Source organism: Chiloscyllium plagiosum, unplaced genomic scaffold (assembly GCF_037043375.1).
Source record: "Chiloscyllium plagiosum isolate Xiang-an unplaced genomic scaffold, Cpla_swu_hap1 HiC_scaffold_2, whole genome shotgun sequence".
Classification (NCBI taxonomy): domain Eukaryota; kingdom Metazoa; phylum Chordata; class Chondrichthyes; order Orectolobiformes; family Hemiscylliidae; genus Chiloscyllium; species Chiloscyllium plagiosum.
The window spans coordinates 107,389,611-107,401,680 of NW_028270140.1; positions in this window are offsets into that span (position 1 = coordinate 107,389,611).

Here is a 12,070-nt window from a genome sequence, read left to right on the forward strand (position 1 = left end):
AATTGCTCCTCATATGACAAGCCCCTTATCCCTGGAATATTTTTGAAAAACTCCTCTGGTCCCCCTCCAATGCCAGCACATCCTTGTTTAGATGCAGGGCCCAAAGTTGCTCACAATATTCCAAATGCGGTCTGCCAAGACCCTTAAATGAACTCAGCAGTACATCTCTGCTAATGTATTCTGGGTCTCTTGAAATGAATGCTAACATTGCATTTGCCTTCTAATCTGCCAACTGAACCTGCATTCTAACCTTAAGAGAAACTTGAACGCGGACTCCCAAGTCCCTTTGGCCTTTAGATTTCTGAAGCCTTTCCACATTTAGAGCCTATGACTCTATTATTCTTACCAAAGTGCACATCCTCAGGTGATCCCCTGTGTCTCATCTGCAACATCTTTGCTCATTCTCCTAGCTTGTGTATGATCTTCTGCAGCCTTCCAACTTCCTCAACGTAACTACCTTCCACCTACCTTTGTGTCATCTGCAAACATAGCAACAATACCCTCAGTTCCTTCATCCGGATCATTAATGTATAACGTTAATAGTTGTGGTCCCAACATTGACAGCTGCAGAACTGAACGAGTCATCAGCTGCTATCCTGAAAAATACCACTTTGTCTCCACTCTCTGGCTTCTGCCAGTCAGGCAATCCTCTATCTATGCCAGTGTACCTTGTCCCTAACACTATGGGCTTATTTATTAGCCTCCTATATGCCACCTTGAGAAAAGCCTTCTGGAAATCTAAAAAGATCATATCCACTGGCACTCCTTTGGCTAACTTGATCATTACCTCCTCAAATAATTCTAACGGATTTGTCAGGCATGATGAAGCTGTGCTGACTCAGCCCTATTTTACCATGGACTTCCAAGCACCTGCAATCTCATTCTTAATAATGGATTTTAAAATCTTACAATGACCTATAAATTCCTGTCGTCTGCCTCCCTCCCTGCTTAAACAAGGGTGTTACTTCAGTCATTGTTCAGTCCTCTGGGGTCTTCCCTGATTCCATGTTTCCTGAAATATCACGATTAATGACTGTACAATCTTCTCAGCTACCTCTCCTTAAATCCTTCTTATTAAAGTTCAGGGGCTAGTGCCAATACTGGAAGGGCTGTCTCACAGACTAGTCAGGAAGAACCTGACAGAGTCATACTCATAGAATTGCACCTTGCAATGTCTCAGACATCACTATCACTACCCTTGGGATAAAGCTGTCCGACTAACACAGACTGTGGCATAGTGGTATACTATCAGGGGGAGTTGCACTGGAAATTCCCAATGAGGAATCTGGAAACTATAAAGTCTCAGAGCACTAGGTCAAATATGGGCAAGGAAATCATCTCCACTTCCCCCAAACTGCTCCCAACAACTACCAACGGACCCCGATGGAGAATGTATCAGTACTCCTCTGTGTTGCACACCACTTGATGGAAGCATTGAAGATAGCAAAGGTGCTTAGCATACTCTGGGTGGGAATTTCAATCCCACCACCAAGAGTGGCTTGTCAACATCATGGCTGGCCAAACTGATCAAGTCCCAAAAGGACATAACTGCTTAACTGGGTCTGTGACAACTGCTTTACCCATCCTATTAATGGTACACAGTACATAGTCTATGAATGGCTACATGGAGTTATACACCAACTTTTGGATTCAGCGGATGTATCTGTTTCAGCTCCCAAAGGTCCTAGTAATTAGTCCTGACCAAATATATTTGTCCTTATTGCGATCTTGCAATAATCATTAGATAGGCCAAGATGAAGCAAAATGAATGAGGATTAGTGGCAGCAGACCACCTTAAACAACTATTATTCTGTATCACATGCTGTTAGAGGTGACAAGTATCATAAGATAGCAGGAGTGGTCATCTGAGAAAATAGCACAAGAGGAAAAGGAAGAGTAAAGGTATGCAGCCCCAAAGAGATACAGATAGGTAAATCATACATTGTTGGAATATTAAATTTCCATGTGATTATGTGCTGCTCTAGAAATATCCTGCTTGTTGATAGCCTTGGAGGTATAACTCCGACATCACTTTAACTAAATGGCTTGGATTATGAAGCTTGTTTTTTCTTTGGAAAATGCCATTTGATCTCACCTTTTTTCAGCTCACTAACACAACAATTCTCTTGTTAAAGCATTTGGTGTGTGAAGATTACAAGGAGGCACTGATCAGTGTTTACTGCACAAATCTAATCAGCTGTCGCAACATTGCTCGGAGTGACAAGCCTCCACCTGCATGATTCATCTGCTGAACTTCAGTAAGTTCATTTCTATAGACATGGGGCCGCCTGATCTATCTGCCATTCCTCTATAGATTCCTTGTTCATTCCAGACGTATCAGGAAGGAGCTTCCCAGAAGAAAACCTTTTAGCACCAGTGAAGTTAGGTTTAAGAAACAGAATTTTAAAAAATCATTTAAAACAAGTTTCAGTTTTGTATAAGGTGGATTCTACACCAGAGCTCCAGAAGTATGTATGATGTGCATACAGGGCAGATATTCATCCTAAACACATTGGAATTGAAGCACCCAACTGTTTGTGGTGATCAATCTGAGAATTCAGTACTAGTCATCTCCACTTTCCTTAATCGGCTGCCTTGATTCTGCTAAGAGGGTGAAGTAAACATAAGAAATGTTTCAACTATGATCTGATGATGAACACTGTCAGTTGGACACATTGTAATATTAAAGCAGATCACTTCTTTATGGATTGATCAAAATGCCAATCTATACTGACAATAAAATATATGCTGGTCCATTGCCAAAGAATAGCTTGATCAGCAATCACTGACATAAATGATGTATGAAATAGAAAGCCATTGCTCAGCTCTTGCAATCCATAAAGCTTTTCCAAACTCACCATCAGATAATCCAATTTACTTTCGACTGCAATTGCTGCATAATTGCTGATAGCTAATGTTTTTTTTTCAACAATTACTCTATGACTCCTCACGGCATCTCTTTTTGCTCATCTTCCAGGAGAAAAAGGTTATTACATATAACGAAAAGAGAAACATTTTTCCTGACTAACAGACTTCTCAACATGCTTTATGGCCAATGAAGCACCTTTGAACAGTACTAATGTAGAAAGTTAGGCCACCAGTTTGCATACAGTGAACTCTCACAAACAGAAACATCATAAATATCGGTTAAGCATTTTAAAAAAATGTTAACTGAAGGATAAACATTGGCCAGAGCATCAGGGGTAACATCCTTGCTCTTCCTCAGAATAGCATGCTGTGCTTTTTTTTTAAACTCCTACTCAAGTAGGTCGATGAACCTCAGACTCATACCTCACCCAAGAGACAGCACCTCCAGTCCCCCGCAGAACAACATGGGGAAAAAAATGTGCCTTTTGTGCTTAATTGGGATTTTAATCTAAAACATCATCAAGCACGCCAACAACAAAACCGCATCTTTCACCAAAAATAATAACAATGTTATCAAGTAGGTTGTCAAACTGGCTTCAGAGACATGTAAATTTTAAAGAAAAAGTATAATGCTTAACCAGTGGCACGGTGGCTCAGTGGTTAGCACTGCTGCCTCACAGCACCAGGGTTCCAGGTTCGATTCCAGCCTCGGGGAGCTGTCTGTGTGGAGTTTGCACATTCTTCCCATGTCTGCGTGGGTTTCCTCTGGGTGCTCCGGTTTCCTCCCACAATCTGAAGATGTGCAGGTTAGGTGAATTGGTCATGTTAAATTGTCAATAGTGCTAGGTGCATAGTCAGAGGGAAATGGGTCTGGGTGGGTTACTCTCCAGAGGGCCGGTGTGGACTGGCTGGGCCGAAAGGCCTGTTTCAACACTGTAGGGAATCTAATCTCTCAGAAAAGTCAAAGCAAGTTGACTTGCAGATTTGACTGTAAGCCATTTAATCAAACCCACTGCTGTTCATTGCTTGACATTATTTTACAATATAGTGCTTCAAATGTGGCCATTTTCAGCACAATTTCTCACTGACACTTTCAATATGATCACTACTTCACAGTAACTCTATTATGAAGGGCCACAAACCCAAGTATTCAAATATAAATCTGAAATATAATGTTTACAAAGAATATACGAGTTTCAACTTGCAATTTTTATTATTAAAAGAAAGTGCTACTGGAATAAATGCTATTTTTGTAATGGGAGGATAGTATGGTTTTATGTTGGTTTAAATATCATGGGGCTGCAAAGTAATTCATGCCTATTCTCGTGCCATTATCATCAATCAGTCAGTTCTTGTTCTGTTACGCAGTGCTCAAAGATCAATTCTCAAAGGAGACTTTTCAGAAAGTGGATTGCACAACATTTGTTTTTTCAGATGGAAAAACAAGTCATGAGAAGTCTAAATGGAAAGTGACATGCACTTGATTATTCAGGATGTTCACCTCAAATTGATTTTAGGCTTGTTGCATATGCAACTCGGGATTCATTGCCTAATTCAGGGGCAAAATGAAAATAGTTTCTAACATACATGTTCTGTGCATTTTCAGGTCGGACGTTTTAATCTGCCAGCAAAGAAAGTGAGTAAAAAACTGTTTCACTTGGAGTCTGGGTTCACACATGAAATTGAAACCAAACAGGCCAGTATCAGTCACCACTTACTTACCCACGCCCACCCCAGCAACTTACTCTGAACCTGGTGTTGAAGTCTTCTTTAGGATTTGTGCGCTGCCTCTTGATGCCATCTGTAGCACGCTGCTCTCTTCCTAATGAGGAAGGAGGATTGATTTTTTGCAAAGATAATAGGGTCTGCTAATTTACATATAATTCCACATGACCAACTGGTTAAGGAGAAGACTTCATGGTCCATGAAAGGTATGAGCAACAATGTCAGGCTTTCATTTTTCATCGGAATAAATTTGAATTGCACTTGCTCTATTGTTTCAACGTTTAACTAAAAGTGTAGAATCCAAAACTGCCTTTTTAAGAATATATATATGTACAGCAAACACTTTATTAACTCGCATCTGTGGGACAAGTAGCAGATATTATGGACAATCAAAAGGTGCACACAACCACAGTAAACCCTGAGCAAGCAAAGATTCAAGACACCAACATTCCTCAAAAAATCTATGTAAAAATGTCAATCCTAAATTCAATGAAAAAACACATAATAATAGAAATGTAATGTGGGGGTGTAGGATCACTACTATACAAAGTTTGTGAGAGGATTTGTAGCTCGGGTGCTCGTTGCTGTGGTTCTGTTCGCCGAGCTGGAAGTTTTTGTTGCAAACGTTTCGTCCCCTGTCTAGGTGGCATCCTCAGTGCTTGGGAGCCTCCTGTGAAGTGCTTCTGTGGTGTTTTCTCCGGCATTTATAGTGGCCTGTCCCTGCCGCTTCCGGTTGTCAGTTTCAGCTGTCCGCTGTAGTGGCTGGTATATTGGGTTCAGGTCTATGTGTTTGTTGATGGAGTTTGTGGATGAGTGCCATGCTTCTAGGAATTCATGTCGTCTGCACACACGCAGACGACAAGCAACATGAATTTGACTGGGACAACACTACCATTATAGGCAAGCGAAACAAAGAACAGCCAGGGAATTCCTAGAAGCATGGCACTCATCCACAAACTCCATCAACAAACACATAGACCTGGACCCAATATACCGGCCACTACAGCGGACAGCTGAAACTGACAACCGGAAGCGGTAGGGACAGGCCACTATAAATGCCGGAGGAAACACCACAGAAGTGCTTCACAGGAGGCTCCCAAGCACTGAGGATGTCACCTAGACAGGGGACGAAACGTTTGCAACAAAAACTTCCAGCTCGGCGAACAGAATCACTACTATACTTTATTTACAAAAGAATTACTCGGACATTATGGTAGATTGCGGTATATATTTTTTCTGGTTTATCAAGAGTGCTGGTTGATAAGGTGCCGGTTAAAACAAAGTTTGGTGTAGGGTCATAGTCATACAGCAAATTCGGTCCAAACAGTCCACGTCAACCATGTTTCCAATTTAAACTAGTCCCACCAGCTTGGTCTTGGCTCATATCCCTTGAAATCTTTGTTATTCATGAACTTATCCAAATGTTTTTTAAATGTTGCAATTGTACCTGCATCCATCACTTTCTCTGGCAGTTCATTCCACACACGAATGACTCTCTGTGTAAAGAAGTTGCTCTTCATGTCCTTTTAAAATCTTTTTCCTCTCACCTTAAAAATATGCCCCCTTGTTTTGAACTCCCCAACGCCAGGGAAAAGACTCTTCTCATTCAGTGTATCTATGCTCCTCATGATTTCATATACCTCAATAAGGTAACCCTTCAACCTCTGATACTCCAGTGAAAAAAATCCTAGTTTTTCCAGTCTATTTTTATATCTCAAACTTTCCAAAACTGGCAACTTGTCTGTAGCTTCACAATTGTTTATTCCATATCTTATGCTAAAGCATTCTGTATTCCTTTACCTTGTGGCCCTATCTTGTTAGTATATAATGTCTCCAGAACCCATAAGACTGGAAATCAGGAAGCAGAAGTCAGCCATTCAGCCCACTGAGCCGGCTTTGCCATTTAATGAAATTATGGTTGATATGATACTGCTCAATTCCACTGTCCAGCCTTATCCCCAAAACTCTTGATTCCATTCGTGATTAAAAATTTATCTGTCTTGACAGACCTCCCTGTCAAGACAGATTCACTCCCCCCTGAGAGAGTAAATTCCTCCTCAGCTCTGGCCAAAATGTGCGACACTTTATTCTGAGATTATGCCATCTAGTCCTAGTCTTTCCTACAAGGTGAAAAAGTCTTTGTTATGATGAAGAGAGTCACCAGACTCAAAACATTAGTTCTGTTTTCTCCCCACAGATAGTCCCATGCCTGCAATTTCAGTTTTTGTTACAGATCTCCAGCATTCATAGCTCTTGCTTTATTTCTGCATCTATTCTATCAAATCCCCTAATAATCTTGCCTGTTTCAATAAGGCTACCACTCAGTCTACTATTTTCCAATAAAGATAGGCCCAACTTCCTCAACCTCTTCTCATAAGACCGACCCTCCACATCTGGGATCAACAGTGTGAACCTTCTCTAGACTGCCTCCAATGCCAGTATATTTTTCTTGAACCACTGAACAATTCTGTGTTCCATGTCATCCAATATCCCTTCAGTCATAGTTGCTCCTTTTGTTTTGGCAAAATGAAGAACAATACACTGGCATTGAATGCACTGTTTTCTCGTTATTCATTCACGAAATGGGCCAGCATTTATTCCCCATCCCAATATGCCCTCGAGAATCTGATAGTGAGCTGCTTTCATGAACTGCTACAGTCTCAGAGGTGTAAAGTGAACATTCTCAGCCAGTCAAGATGTTGAACATCTGATCGACCGTTCTCCGGTACATTACTTACTTACTTACAGTGTGGAAACAGGCCCTTCGGCCCAACAAGTCCACACCGAACCGCCAAAGCGCACCCACCCAGACCCATTCCCCCCTACACCTAACACTACGGGCAATTTAGCATGGCCACTTCACCTAACATGCACATTTTTGTACTGTGGGAGGAAACCAGAGCACCCGGAGGAAACCCACACAGACCACGGGGAGAATGTGCAAACTCCACACAGTCGCCTGAGGCTGGTTGTAACTGGTTTCCCTTGAACATTTGCAACAATGTTTCTGCTGTTCTATGTTAAAAATCACACAACACCAGGTTATCATCCAATAGCTTTCTTTGGAAGCACTAGCTTTTGGAGCGCTGCTCTTTCATCAGATGGTTGTGGAGTATCAGGTCGTAAGACACAGAATTTATAGCAAAAGTTTACAGTGTGATTCAACTGAAATTATATATTGAAGAAGATCTGGATTGTTTGTTAAACCTCTTATCTTTTAGACTGACCATGTTGGTTTTAGTTCTTTCATATGTAAATCCAAGAATTTTTTTAAAGTTACATTCTCAAGTGAACTTTAACAATAGGTGCCATGTCGGCCCAGATAATGCATTGAAAGTGTGAGGTGCCCTGTGTGAGGCTGTCTGTGCCCCAATTTTCAGATTGATTCTATTTCCAAAAATGGATTTACAGAATCTTACATGGACTCAAGCAGTTTTTGAGCAAAATAAAATGTAATTCTGCAAGTATAAATTCACCCCACAAACTTATATGTGTGCATGAGTGTATGTGTGTGTGTGGGGGGGTGTGTGGGGGTGGGTACGAATGTATGTAAGAGAGTATGTGTATGTGTGTGAGTGTCAGTGTAAAGGGGTATTAGTCTGTGAGAGGTTGCGTGTCTGAGTGTGAGTGTGGGTGTGTATATGTGAGCATATGAGAGGGAGCTTGTGTATGAGAGAGGGTCTGCGTGAGTGTATGTAGGAGTGTGTGTGTTTGTGTGTGTGTGTGTGTCTGTGTGTGTGTGTCTGTGTCTCTGTGTGTGTGTGTGTAGTGCAGTGGGGTCACCTGTAGTGTGACATGAACCCAAGGTCCTGGTTGAGGCCATCCCCATGGGTACTGAACTTGGCTATCATCCTCTGCTCGGCTACTTTGCATTGTTGCCTGTCCTGAAGTCTGCCTTTGAGGATGATCACCCAATGGTCCGAGGTCGAATGTCCCGGACCGCCGACGTGTTCTCCGACTGAGAAGGAATACTCTTGTCTGTTGATTGTTGTGCAATGTTCATTCATCTGTTGCCCTGGCCTCTGCTTGGTTTCGCCAATGTACCATGCCCCGTGGCATCCTTGCCTGCAGCGTATGAGAAAGATAATGTTGGCCGAGTCACATGAGTATCTGCTGCGTACATGGTGAATGGTATTTCCACGTGTAATGGTGGCATCTGTGTCGACATTCTGACATGTCTTTCAGCGTCTGCCGTGATAGGTGTATATGGTCTTGTCTGAAAGCCAGGCAGTCATGTAGCTGATAGCTGTTGGCTGGTGTTTGATTTAGTTTGTCCAATTTTCTGTCAGGCCTGTTTTCTCCAGCTTTGTGTCCAGTTTGGGCCTGTGGCCAATTGGTACGATGGGTTATTTTCTCCTGGAACATTGAAGTACAAGGGGTGACTTGGTTGCGGTATATAAGATCCTGAATGATCTTTGAAATGTCAATGTGGAAAATATGTTTTCTTTTGTGCGTCAGTCCAGACTTAGGCAATGCTGAACTAAAATTAGGGGAACTCTCTGACTTTGAAGGTGTTGGAGGCAGAGTCATTTAAATTTTTTAAGGCAGAAATGAATAATTTCAGCTAAGCAACAGAATCAAAAGTTACTAGTCTAGATGGGAATACAAATGTAAAAGCATGAAAAATAAGAGCAAAGACAGTCTCTTTGGGTACTCACATTTGCTCCATCGTTTTAGAGCATGGAAACAGACTATTTGGTCCAATCTGTTCATGCCAACCTGACATCCTAATCTGACCTCGTTTAATTTTCCAGAATTTGCCAGCATTTGGTCCATATCCCTCTAAACCTTTCCCTCATATACCCATCCAGATGCCTTTTAAAAATTGCAATGGTACCAGCCTCCACCACTTCCTCCAGCAGCTCAATCCATACACACACCACTCTCTGTGGGAAAAATTTACCCCTTAGGTCCTTTTTAATCTTTTCCCTCTCATCTTAAACCTATGCCCTCTAGTTTTGGACTTCCCCCACCCTAGGAAAGGACTTGACTATTCACTCTATCCACGCTCTCACGATTTCATAAACTTCTATAAGGTCACACTCAGTGTCTGCCACTCTAGGGAAAAAAATGCCGCAAGCTATTCAGCCTCTCACTGTAGTCCCAGCAAACTTCCTTGTAAATCTTTTTGCACCCTTTCAAGTTTAACAACATCCTTCCTGTAGAAGGGCAACCAGAATTGTACACAGTCTTCTAAAAGCAGCTTCATTGATGTCCTACACAGCTGAAACATGACATTCCAACTCCTATACTCAACATTCTGACAAATGAAGATAAGCGAGCTAAATGTCTTCATCACCCTGTCTACCTGCGACTTCACTTTCAAGGAAATATGCACCTGCACACCTACATCTATTTGTCTGCAACACTTCCAGGGCCCTACCATTAACTGTCCTGGTTTCTCTTGCCAAAATGCAACACCACACATTTATCTAAATTAAACTCTATCTGCCATTTGTCAGCCCATTGGCCCATCTGGTCAAAATCCCATTGTACTCTGAGATCCTCTTTTTCACTGTCCACTACACCACCAATTTTGGTGTCATCTGCAAACTTACTAAATATGCCTCCCGTATTCACACCCAAATCATTTATATAAATGACAAAAAGCAGTGGACCCAGCACTGATCCATGCGGCACACCACTGTCAAAGTCCTCCAGTCTGAAAAGCGATCATCTCCCATCACCCTCTGTCTCTGACCTTCAAGCCAATTTTGTATCCAATTGGCTAGCTCCTCTGGATCCCATGTGATCTAAACTTGCTAACCAGTCTACCATGCTGAACTTTATACAACACTTTGCTGAAATCCACAATGACAACATCTCCCACCGTGCCTTCATTAATATTCATTGTCACCTCTTCCAAAAACTCATCAAGCTAGTGGGATGTAATTCCCTATGAACAAAGACATGTTCATCATCCTTAATCAACTTTGCTTTTTCAAATGCATGTAAATCCTGTATCTCAGAATCCCCTCCGCAGACATAAGGGTCACTGGTCTATTGTTTCATGTCTTTTCCTTACAGCTTTTCTTAAATAGTGACACCATATTAGCCATCCTTCAGTCTTCTGGCACCTTATCTATGGCTGTCGATGTTATAAATATCTCAGCACAGAGTCCAGCAATCCCTTTGCTAGCTTCCCACAAAATTCTGTGAAACACCTGATCAGGTCCCAGGGATTTATTTATCTTCATGCATTTTAAAACCTCCAGCACCTCCTCTTCTGTAATATGAATTGCTTTCAAGCACTATTTATTTCCTCAAGTTGTCTAGCTTCCATGTCCTAATCCACAAGAAATACTGATGTGAAATATTCGCTTAGTATTTCACCCATCTCCTGTGATTCCAAACACAACCTGCCATATTCTCTCCCTGGTTATTCATTTGCCTTCTGGCCATGTGCTTTTAATGTTCTCTTTCAAATTTGCTTTGCACCTCAAATGATCAATTATCCATCCTATTTTAGTTTTGTCTCTGAATTGGAATGCCACTCCATCTTGTTTCACATCTAAATTATAAATGTAAACAATGAACAAAAAATGATCATGGCAGAACCATTGAGATAACACTATTCTAAGGAACTGCTCTTAAGTTCAGGTCTCTATTTGCTTCCTTAGATTACAGCAGCATTTCATTAGCTGCAAAACACTTTAGACTGCCTTAAAGTCTGTAAGTTGCAATAAAAATGTAAAATATTTTCTTTGCTTTAACCATCTTTTAGCCCAATTTCCTATCTTCTCTAATATCTTCACCTTTAATCGTTTCCAATATTCTTTGGCGTTCAAAGTTTGTGTAAAGATTAGTAGCTCAAGTGCCAGTTGCAGTTGTTGTGAGTATGTTTGCTGAGATGGGAATTTGGTTTGCAGATGTTTTGCGTCCTTTCTAGGTGACATCCTCACTGCTGTAGAGGCTCCTGTGAAATCCTGCCATACTGTGTCAGTTGGAATTTATTTGTTTTGTTTCCACAGCTTCCGATTGCCGGATCCAGTTGTTCGATGCACAGTAGGGCGGCACGGTGGCTCAGTGGTTAGCACTGCTGCCTCACAGCGCCAGGGTCCCGGGTTTGATTCCAGCCTTGGGCAACTGCTTGTGTGGAGTTTACACATTCTCCCTGTGTCTGTGTGGGTTTCCTTTGGGTGCTCCGGTGTCCTTCCACAGTCCAAAGATGTGTAGATTAGGTGAATTGGCTATGCTAAATTGCTTATAGCTTTCAGGGATGTGTAGGTTAGGTGCATTAATCAGGGGTAAAGATAGGGCAGGGGGAATGGGTCTGGGTGGCTTGCTCTTCAGAGGGTAGTTGTGGACTTGTTGTGCTGAAAGGCCTGTTTCTACACTGGGATTCTGTGATGACTCTATGATTATAGTACAGTGGCACTTCACAGGAGGCTCCACAGCACTGAAGATGTCACATAGAAAGAGGGCAATGTGTCTGCAAACCAACTTCCTAGCTCAGTGACCTTGGTCATAACATGTT